The sequence below is a fragment of the Plecotus auritus genome, assembly GCF_963455305.1.
Source record: "Plecotus auritus genome assembly, chromosome: 1".
Lineage (NCBI taxonomy): Eukaryota > Metazoa > Chordata > Mammalia > Chiroptera > Vespertilionidae > Plecotus > Plecotus auritus.
Window position 1 is genome coordinate 132007046 of NC_137770.1, and position 12503 is coordinate 132019548.

Consider the following 12503-nt stretch of genomic DNA (forward strand, 5'->3'; position numbering starts at 1 on the left):
CAATATACAGACCATGTATCATAGAAATGTACTCTTGAAACCTATATAATCTTATTAACCAATGCCACCCAATAAATTTAATAAAAAGGAAGAAAAATTAAGTTCAAACAAGCACTTATTTAAATAACTTTTTGCCTTTTCTGATCATAAGATGATAATTGATAGCATAGGCAATGAAGATAAATGTATGTCAGTGAATGTCAACAAGACAAAGATGGGCAATTGGAGGTAAAAGGCAAACTAGAGCAGGAGGTGATACTGAGTTTCTTTCTAAATTGGGTCTTATTCTAGTATTTGAATTAAAGAAGGAACTTTTATAACAAGAAAATAAAAAGATTAGCTATAAACATAGTGGCATTTTGTCTGCATTTTGCAAGCAATTGATGTGATATATAGTTATGTTGAATGATGATATTGTTTTATACACAGATTATCATTCTTAAAGAGTAAGCATGTATCTACAATGTTGGATGCAATTTTAACTAAACAATTTTACATTTAATTAGTTCATAACATATTTTAGAATTTCTATTGTGATATGGTGTTTTTTACTATCTACTCTTTTCCAGTTCTTTACTACTCTGGTTGTCAAGACGACTTAAATATCATGGTGATGGCTGCGCATTCTCTCATTCATCATCCAGTACATACAGATTGAGAACTTGTAATGTGCTAGGCACTGTTCTAAACGTGCTGGGCATATAGCTGAGAAAACAAGAAATACATTTCCTACTCTTGTGCAGGTTATCTTCTAGCAAAAGAGATGGAGCATACATAAATAAACAAGCAAATATAATGAATAATTTCAAATGGTATGTTATCAAGAGAATGAAAGAAGGGGATCGAAACTGAGTGATGGAGTGTATTTATTTATTTATTATTTTATATTTATTTTAAAATATATTTCTTATTGATTTCAGAAAGGAAGGAAGAGGGAGAGAAAAAAAAAATCAATGATGAGAGAGAATCATCGATTGGCTATCTCCTGCAAGTCCCACACTGGGAATCAAGCCTGCAACCTAAGCATATGCACTGAACGGGAATTGAACCATGACTCTCCTGGTTCATAGGTTGATGCTCAATCACTGAGCCACTCTGGCTGGGCTGGCTTATGCTTTTTTAGAGAGGGGGCAGGGGATCCTATAAACAAAGTCCTAGAAGGAACTGAGAGAGTAAGCCAAGGGTCTTAGGGAAATATGTAAATGAAGGATTAGAAGATTAGGATAAAGCACTATATATATATGGAAGGATGCACTGAAGTTCTAAGTTACTAATTTAATTCTCACATAAATCACATTATATTCAGAAGCATACTTGTTAGCTTCTTTTCATATGATGGAAACAAGTGCAGTACTGCAAGCCAGAAAGATAGTTTACTTGAAAAATATTCTTTTCCCATCCTTTAGGCAATTTCAGGTTGACTTTCTAAAATGAACTAAGATTTAATTTTATCATGATTATATCAAATATGTTAAACTTTGCAGCTCATTTAGATTTATGAAGAAAAGCCACATAATAAATTCAGATATAATGTCAACTAAATATGGAAGTCAATTTTTCAAGAAATGAATTGTGTTACATTACTTAGCCGGGATCACACAGAGTCAGGTGGTTTCTCCAAAAACAGGTGATGCCAAACTAGCTCCATTTCCTTTTTTTTAAATATATATATATATCTTATTGATTTTTTACAGAGTGGAAGGAAGAGGGATAGAGAGTTAGAAACATCGATGAGAGAGAAACATCGATCAGCTGCCTCTTGCACACCTCCTACTGCAGCTGCCTCTTGCACACCTCCTACTGGGGATGTGCCCTCAACCAAGTTACGTGCCCTTGACCGGAATCGAACCTGGGACCCTTCAGTCCGCAGGCTGACACTCTATCCACTGAGCCAAACCAGTTTTGGCAACCATTTCTTTTTTTTATACAGAATTGCTAGGCTGATAGATCAGCGGAAGGGTAGATATAAAGCTTATCTGGATTTTATTAAAGTAATTGAAAGTTTCTTTAAGCTTGTGAAAAGATTATGGGATTGGGGGTAGTACAGCTATGTTTCTTGGTAACTGATTGATAAGGTGTATCCCAGTTTGCTACTTAAAAGATAAATGTTGGCTTGTAGAAAGTTTCTGGTAATGTGGCTTAGGGACTGTCCTTGCCCTGTACATTTTAACAATTTTATTAGTGACTTAAATGGATGAATTAAATCCAAGCCACACTCCATTTGCTAGGATGATGTGGCAGAGCAACAAAATAAATTTTATCAGGAATAAACATTACAGTTTTATCCTTGGATTTAAAAAAATCAGCTACAACAAGGACTAAAGAAGATATAGCTTAGGAGAAGCATGTGTGAAAACTACGGTTTTCATTTACTGTGGGTGACAGTCTTACGTGGCTGCCAAAATTGACACCTCAGGCTGTGCCATTTGAAAGAATCGTGTCTGAAGCAAGGGTGATTCATCCTTTGCTCTACTTTGCATTAGCCAGGCCATATGCCATTTTCAGTGTTAGGCACTAGAACATATTTAGGAATATATTAGTAGAAAAGAAAAAGAAAGAACTTGAAAGAATATAACATGAAGAAACATCTTTTTTAAAACATGTATATTTTATTGATTTTTTTACAGAGAGGAAGGGAGCGGAATAGAGAGTTAGAAACATCAATCAGCTGCCTCCTGCACACCTCCTACTGGGGATGTGCCCGCAACCAAGGTACATGCCCTTGACTGGAATCGAATCTGGGACCCTTCAGGCCACAGGCTGACGCTCTATCCACTGAGCCAAACCAGTCAGGGCATGAAGAAACATCTTTAAGATAAGAGGATATTTTGCCTATTAAAGAGATGTGACAAGTATGAAGAGTGGAAAAGGACAAAATGTAAATGGAGACCAGTTAGAACCAGACTTAAGTTTAACATAACTGTAATCTAAGGATAAATTGGTCCAGAGACTGACTGTATTAGTTTCTTTGGGTTGCTGTAACAAAACACCACAAATTCATTGCCTAAAAGTAGAACTTTGTTGTCTCAGTTCTGGAGGCTAGAAGCCTGAGACCAAGGTATTAGCAGGGGCGGATGCTTCTGAGGGATACAGGGAGGAATTATTCCATGCCTCTCCCCTCGCCTCTGGTGGTTTGGTTGCAATCTTTGGTGTTCCTTGTCTTCTAGATACATCACCTCCATCTCTGCCTTCCTGTTTACATGGAACGCTCCCTGTTTGTCTCCAAATTTGCCCCCTTTTATAAAGGATACCAGTCATATTGCATTAGGGTCTCACCCTACTTCAGTATAATCTTATTTTTACTAATTATGTTTGCCATGACTTCATTTCCAAATAAGGTCACATTCTGAGGTTCTGGGGTTAGAACTACAACATATGAATTTTTGAGGACATATTTCAACCTATCACAGTGACTAACAACTGAATGTCCTCCTAGAGATAGTGGCATGTGATTGTGCCTTGTATTTTTTTTGTTTAAACACCAGAATTAAAGAGATAAGATAGGCTGCCTAAGAAATGCATATTTAAAAATACTACTATTATGAAGAGGATTGTAAATATTTTAAAGACTATAGAATATTTCTTATGGTAAAATCTCTCATATTCAACTTCCATTTACTCACCTGTTAGATAAAACTAAACTTTCCATTATCTTTATGAAATATTCTGATGATAAATGGGTGTGCTGAATCAGCAGTTATGGGGCTCATCTCAAATAATGGCTATTCACTTGTGTTCCCTCTAGTTGAGATATTTGTTGTTTTGTTTGACAAGATTTAGTTATATTTGCTTCCAAACCTGTATATTCTTGACATGTCAATATAATTATGTGATTTAACTATACTAACATATTACATAAACTCATAATATTTAAATGGGGAAAAATAAAGTTATTTCTATAAAAATAAGGTTTACATGCTGGAAATATACCATGAAGGCATATGTTTTTAAGATGTCAAATTAAATATAGGTAAATAATTGTGAAAGCCTGGAAAAAATTGTCAAGTTGTGAAAAGATGTACATTCAGTGCCTCCCAAGTATCTTCTTTCCACTAAATATAAACAAATGGAAGAATATACTGAGTTCATGGATTGGTAAAATCAACATCATTAAAATGTTCATACAACCTAAAGCAATTTATAGATTCAATGCAATCCCCATTAAAATACCAATGGCATATTTCATAGACCTAAGACAAACTCTCCAAAAATACACATGGGATAAAAAAAACCCTGAATAGCCACAACAATCCTGAGAAAGAACAAAGTTGGAGGGATCACAATATCAGATATCAAGCTATATTACAAAGCCACTGTTCTCAAATCTGCCTGGTACTGGCACAAGAACAGACATATAGACCAATGGAACAGAACAGAGAACCCAGAAATCAACCCAAGCCATTATGCTCAATTAATATTTGACCAAGGAGACAAGAGCATACAATGGAGTCAAGACAGTCTCTTCAATAAATGGTGTTGGGAAAATTGGTCAGATACATGCAAAAAAAAAAAAATGAAACTAGAACACCAACTTATATCATACACAGAAACAAACTCAAAATGGATAAAGGACTTACATGTAAGACGGGAAACCATAAATATTTTAGAAGACTCCATAGGTAGCAAAATATCAGACATATGTCATAGCAATATCTTTACTGAGACAGCTCCTAGGGCAATGTAATCTAATGAGAAAATAAATAAATATGATTACATCAAAATAAAAAGTTTCTGCACAGCAAAAGAAACCATAAACAAAACAACAAAAAAGCCCACTGCATGGGAGAACATATTTGCCAATGCTATCTCAGATAAGGATTTAATCTCCAAAATATATAGGGAACTCATACAACTTAACAAAAGGAAGATAAATAATACAATAAAAAAATAGGCAAAGGACCTAAATAGACACTTTTTGAAAGAGGAGTTATAGAAGGCCAAGAGGCATATGAAAACATGCTCAAAGTCACTAATCACCTGAGAGATCCAAATCCAAAAGACAATGAAATACCATCTCACACCTGTCAGAATGGCTATCATCAACAAATCAACAAATGAAAAGTGCTAGCGAGGACGTGGAGGAAAAGGAACCCTTGTGTACAGCTGGTGGCAATGCAGACTGGTGCAGCCACTGCAGAAAACAGTATGGAGTTTCCTAAAAAATTTAAAAATGGAACTCGCATTTGACCCAGTAATCCCACTTCTAACAATATATTATAAGAAACCTGAAACACCAATCAGAAAGGATATATGCACCCATATGTACATAACAGCACAATGTACAATAGCTAAGATTTGGAAATAGCCTAAGTGTCCATCAGCAGATGAATGGATTATAAAGCTGTGGTACATCTACAGAATGGAATACTATGCTGCTGTAAAAAAGAAAGAACTCTTACCATTTGCAACAGCATGGATGGACCTGGAGAGCATTATTCTAAGCGAAATAAGGCAGTGAGAGAAAGATAAATATCACATAATCTCACTCATTATAAACTGATGAACAAAAATAGATACAGAGACAAAGAAGCATTGAACAGACTGTTAAACTTCAGTGGGAAGGCAGGGGAGAGGTAAGGGGAGGGGTAAGAGATCAACCAAGGTACTTGTATGCATTCATATTAGCATAACCAGTGGACACAGACACTAGGGCAGTGTGGGATTGTCCTGGGGAATGGGAGTAGCAGGGGATGGGTCAATCTGGGAAAAAGGAGACATATGTAATACTTTAAACAATAAAAAAGCTGGAAATTTTACAAGATGAATTATGAGTATGATTTTTGTAGGAAAGATAGTGGAGGATTATAATCAATGGGGACATTCAAAGAAAGGACTTTGGCACTGAATCAAAACAGGAGAATAAGTCTACCTGTACTTACCTACACTAATAAAAGAGAAATATTCAAATTGACCGTACCTCCACAATGCCCACCAGCCAATCAGGAGTGAGTATGCAAATTAACCCAACAAAGCTGGAGGGTTAATTTGCATACACAGGCACAGAGCGGCTGGTGGTGGGGCAGCCACTTGCGTGCATGCTGGCGCCAAGCAGCCTGCTTCCTGGGAACAGGTGTCCTTGGGACCCAGGCTGCTCTGAGCTTGTAGGCCCGCACGTGTGCCCGGAGAGGCTGGGGTCCCGGAACGACCCCCTGGCCACTCCGGGCCTATGTGCAGGCATGGAGCAGCTGGTGGTGGGGCAGGTACATCTGTTGTGTCACCATGGCAATGCAGTGGATATTCCTGCCCCCTGGCCGCTTACGAGCGCCATCGCTTAGCGGCCTGCATCCCGGGGACAGGTGTCCTCAGGAGCCAGGCCGCTCTGAGCCTGTAGGCCTGTGCATAAGTCTGGAGCAGGTGGGGTCCTGGAACAACCCCCCTGGCCACTCCGGGCCTACGTGCACAAGTGGGGAGCGGCCGGGGGCGGGGCGGGAACATCCCCGGGACCCAGGCACTCCAAGCCAGTGTGCCCACAAGTGGCCAGGGGCAGGGTGGGAACATCCTCCACAGCGAGTGAGCAGACAGCAGTGCCCTGCTTGCCCCTGGCCCCGTCAGCTAAGGGCAAGCAGGCCCCCACAGAGAGCAGATACCAGGGCCTGCAGTGGCGTCAAGCAGGCAGGTCTGCAGAGAGCAGGGAACCATGGGGAGCAGGCCTAAGCCATCAGTAGGACATCCCCTTAGGGGTCCCAGATTGGAGAGGGTGCAGGTCAGGATGAGGGACCCACCCCCTGCCCCCCATGCACGAATTTCTTGCACCAAGCCCCTAGTTTTAAATACAAATGTTCATAATGCATATTTGGTATTTTTTAAAACTGGGATTGAGTTACTAAGGCAGAAGGGGAACATAAATGTTGGATATATAACTAACAAGTCTGTCATTAGTAAGAATATTTTCTTTTCTCTCTCTCTGTGTGAATACTGAATTTCTCAGCTTCAGGAGTTAGCAGCAAGAAGCATTGAATTATGAAGCATAAATTACATATGCAGCATTCCTATCATGTTCTCCTAAAAAAATGCAAAATTCTAGAAAATTGTCCTTGGATGATTTCTTTTTAGAATGATGGGCATGGTATCTGTCTTAATTGCCTTTAGCTTTTATGGCTGCTTTTTACTGCATCAAATATTTGACTAGGCAATGCAAATTAGAGTAGATGGCTTTACTCCCTTTTAAAAGACACTGAACTCTGACCAGTGTGGCTCAGTTGATTGGGTAATCTTATGCACAGAAAGATTGCAGGTTCAATTTCCTGTCAGGGCATGTACCTAGGTTGTGGGTTTGATTCCAAGTAGGGGGTATGCAGGAGACAGCCAATCAATGTTTCTCTCTCACATCGATGTCTTTCTCTCTCTCCCCCTCTCCCTTCCTCTCTCTCCAAAAATAAATTTAAATTATTATTTTAATAAGTAAATAAACGATACTGAAAATCCTGTTGAAATTCTTCATCAAGTGAGTTGGGATCATGGTATTCTTTTTGGGTGAGGCAGTGTACTCCTTCATGAGGTCAGTCCAATTTGACATTCCTTGGTTAGGGTATTGCCCTTCAATGTAGAATAAGTAGGAATTAAACTGTCATCCTTTCTTTTGATAAAACTGATCAAAAGAGCACTAAGTGTAATCACTACATACAATCATATTTAACAAAAATTTTCTATTTAATATCTAGGGATAATTTAGGCTATTTGTCTATTGAAATTCATTTGATACTATGATTGGTTACATCCCTTCTGCACTCTATCAAGTGCTCCTAATATAATGAATGAGATGAAGAATAATAATAATAACAATTAAAAGGTGCCTACTCCTCCCAGAAACTGCTATAGTGCTTTATTACCTCACTTAATCTTCCTTACCACTCTGAGAGGAAAGTACCATTGTTATTTCTGTTTCTATATATTTTTTTTTGCAGATGAGGAAATTGAGGCACAAAGGTTAAATAACTTGTGCAAGATTCTACAGCTGGCAAGTAGAACTGGGATTATTAATATCGCAATTTCATGTTACATTTCATAATACGTGGAGGTAAAAAAGCCTCAAAGTTTGGGTTAAAAATGACTATTACCTTATTGAGAAACAGATTAGTATTGCTTCATTTACAACAAACACATTCATTTTGTTCAAATATATACTAATAAAAGCCTCGGTGGCCCTAGCCCTCTCACGTCATCACAAGATGGCCACCTCCACATCGTCACAAGATGGCTGCCCCCACATCATCACAAGATGGCCACCACAAAATGGCCGCCCCCATGTTGTCACAAGATGGCCACCCCTACGTTGTCACAAGATGGCCAGCAGGGGAGGCCAGTTGTGGGTGATCAGGCAGCAGGGGAGGGCAGTTGGGGCGACCAGGCTGGCAGGGGAGGGCAGTTGGGGGCGATCGGGCTGGCAAGGGGAGTGGTTAGAGGGCGATCAGGCTGGCAGGCAGAAGAGGTTAAGGGCAATCAGGCAGGCAGGCAGGCGAGCGGTTAGAGGCCAGCAGTCCTGGACTGTGAGAGGGATGTCCGACTGCCAGTTTAGTCGGACATCCCTCGAGTGCTCCCAGATTGGAGATGGTGCAGGCTGAGCTGAGGGACCCCCCCACCGCCCAGCACGAATTTCGTGCAATAGGCCTCTAGTATAACCATAAAATCCCATAGCTCCATTTAATGCTTTCTTAAGTTGTCTTTATTGTTGCTTTATTTGAAAAGTAATGCATATGCTTGGGAAAAATTAATCTTTCCAAAATTAAAATCGAAAGTATCTTTAGTATCTTTACTTTCTCTCACCTCCTCTCCCTTCCTCAGAAGTAGAACTTTTGACATTCTGCTTTAAGCTCTTGGTAGTGGTTGTCTCTGTAACTCTAAATAATAGTTATATGTTACTTCTTAATTGTCAAATTAAGCAGTAGTGATAGACTTCCTACAATTAATAAGAAAGCGAGCTAATTTACTCTGCCAATGTTATTTCTCCTCACTCTTTCTCCCACATTTGTCATATTATAGTATAATTCTCTTATTGAGTAAAATTAAAACTATAAACTGTACTTAAATTTGTATTTCCTGAGCCACAAACTTGTGATAGTAACTCTTGACTCCTTCAAACAAGAAGAGGAAATTAGTACTCTTACATTTCCCTCCTCTTTTCCCTCTCTGCTTTTCCCACTTGTGCCAACTTTAGCCTACTTTTCCATAATTGTTACAGGTTCAAAGTTGATGTGGCCAATGCTTCAAAAGGCTAAAACTCAAAATGTCAGAGTGTGGAATAAGGAAAGATTTATTGATTGAGAAGGTGCCGACCAAGAAGATGGAGTCCTAGTGGTGTCTCAAATCCACTTTAAGATAGTGCTGAGTTCAGGCTTGTTTTATGTCAAGGAAAGGAAAATGGGAAGGGCTGTTTTTGTAAAATTCAAGCTGCAAGCAGAATTCTAATGATTAGCATACCATGAACATAGTTATTTCCTGAGTGCAGCATATAAGAGAGATAGTAAAATTCTCTTTGATTCGAGGTTCTTCTATCTCTTTTTAATGTTTTCTCTAATTTTCTGAATTATATGTTTTCTCTAAAATCAGTTTTTCTCATTGTTCATTTTTGTCCATTTTTCTTGTACTAATTGCTTGTTTGTGGTTGTTCTTTCAAATTTGTGAATGTAGAATAGTGACTGGATTGATATCACTGTTTTTTTTTTCTCTTCTTGCCAGTTCCTTTGCATTTTTGCTTGGCTCCTTTCTCTTCTGTGTCTTCACAACTATGGGAAGTGCTTCAGGGCTTAGTTCCCTCCTTATCATTTGGTTCCCCAAGTGATCTCACATGTTCCCATGGTTTTAAATAGCACACATGCTAATGTCATTCCATTGCTTAAAATCTTCCAGTAGTTTCACATTACACTTAGAATAAAGTTAAACTCTTCTCTGACTTAACATTATCTGACTCTTGTGCCTTGTTGTTATACTATGCTTAAAGGCTATAGATAGAGAAATAAATCTGTTTGCCCAGGATGCCATCTTGAAACAGAGGAGCCATTAAATGATGTTTGAATATTGAAAAAGTGACAAAACCCCCCACAAACAAACAAAGGGCACATCTGTAATACTTCAAATAATAAAGATAAATTTTTAAAAAGTGACAAAAAATAAATAGTAATTTTAGAAGAAAAACTCTTCTTTAAAAGATTCTTTTTCATCATCACATAATGTTTTTCTGTGAGCCATGATTCTGCTTTTTGTTCTCTAAGTAATACAAATGATGACTGACTCTATAGGTCACATTAAATTTATTTTTCATAGTCAAAAGTTCAGGAAAGGCCTAGCCAGTTTGGCTCTGCAGATAGAGCATCGGCCTGTGGACTGAAGGGTCTTGGGTTCGATTTCCAGTCAGGGCACATGCCCTGGTTGCGGGCTTGATCCCCAGTGTGGGGCATGGAGGAGGCAGATGATCAATGATTCTCTGTTATCATTGATGTTTCTATCTCTCTCTCTTTCTCCCTTCCTCTTTGAAATCAATAAAAATATATTAAAATTAAAAAAAGGTTCAGGAAAGACAGTTTTGAAAAGATATGTAAAAAATGGTTATCTGGATAATAATGAGAAAATTTTGCTTCCAGATTCCCCAAAGTGATTTTTATGAAAGTTGTCTTTGGTTATTAAATCTAATTTTATTTTCTCAAATTTCTCTTGGAGAATTTTTCATTAAAGAATGAATATCAGTGAGGAGACAACACTCCCTCCCCTAATTTCCCAATGGGATTTTGATTTCTACCAATTTGCATGGTATTTGGTGTTTTCCCTTGATATCAATTTGAAAGTTCTTACACTTTAAGAGTTTCATTAAATTAAGTGAAGAATATTTTGTTAGCTTTAATTTGCTGTATGCATAACTGACTTTGATGATAAATATTTTAAGTACATTATATTGAGAAATGATGCTGGCAGTTAGTTACTCCTTAAAGTACAATAAGTATATGTATTCAGTTTCTTCTGGGTGTTCCAAATATTGGGAAAATCTGTCCTTCAATTCTTTAACTCAATGAAAGGAATATTCCTTTAACAACCGTGGAAATTTAGTATAAAAATAGAGTAGAATTTCATTATTGGCATTAATTAAATAAATATATATAGTACTTACTAGTATATTGATTTTCAGATAATTAACTGCAAGCAAGGTTGATGTCTTCTTGAGGCAGGATAGTAAGAATCTAGGAAAATTCCTTGGCAAATGGGATGGGAAAACTGAGTCAGATGGTTAAATATCAGAGCAATTTACAGCCAGATAATAATAGCAAGGTCTTAATCTGTCCTTATGAAGGACACTTGAAAGCAAATTGTTTATACATTCCAGACCCTGAAAGGGGCAGACCTGCCCAGGTCCAATCCCTGTTCTATGACATTCTTTGAAGGTGAAACTGACCAGAGAATGACCATGGTATGCTCATTTTGGTGAATCAGCATTTTAAAGAACACACTTGGAAAGCTGATGAATATTCTGTTAAATCCTCCCCTTAGACCTCCTCTTAAAATTCCCACCTTAAGACAAAGGACCCAATGTGGGTGCTCTTGAGCATGCATGCACCTAACCCGCCCCTCCTTTCCTCAGGCTTGTAGTATGTATGTATGTATGTATGTATGTTTGTATTTTATTGTGATGAAAAACATAACATACAATTTTTCATTTTTTTTCAATTATAGTTCACATTCGATATTATTCCATATTAGTTTCAGGTGTACACATAGCAGTTAGACCATCGTATACTTTACAGAGTGCTCCCCCTGATATTTCAAGTACCCCCCCTCGCCTGTAATAGTTATTACAATATTATTTTTCCCCCCATTGACCTCTCCCCAGCCACTCCCACTCCCCCAGCACATGCCCTCACCCCCCCTAGTGTCTGTGTCTATTGGTAATGCTTATATGCATTCATACAAGTCCTTAGGTTGATCTCTCCCCTCTCCTCTCTCCCGCCTCACCCCTACCTCCCCGCGCCCCCCCTCCCCGCCCCGCCGCCTTTCCTCTGAGGCTTGTACCCTTCCCTCTCCCGCCTTTCCTCTGAGGCTTGTATTTTTTATTTCTTACTCCTAAATTCTAAAGATCTTCACTAGACTTTCAACAGGGAGCAGAGAGCAGCACAGCTCCTTCTCGGCTAATCCCCTGAACCTGTTTTCAAGTCCCTCTACTTGCCCCTGTAACTTACTTCCTGAGTCCACAAAGCCCGGCTCACTTCTTCTGCCTCTGTGACTTTCTTTCTAAAGGTCCAAGGCAGCCTTGCCTAGGCTTGACTCTTTCTCATGTTTTCAAGGGGCCAAGACAGCTCCGGGTAGGCTCAGACCTGTTGCTATGATCTTTCCTCTTCTATTTTAAGCCCTTTCTTTGTTATAATGTCCCCAGCTTTAATAAATGTCCCTCAAAATCACCTGGACTTGTGTCATGATAGCTTCCCTGTAGGAAGTCAAGAACCCACACATTCCAAACCATGTAGGGGCAGACCTGCCTTGGTCCCAGTCCTTTTCTGGTGACATATCTTGTAGATTTCTGA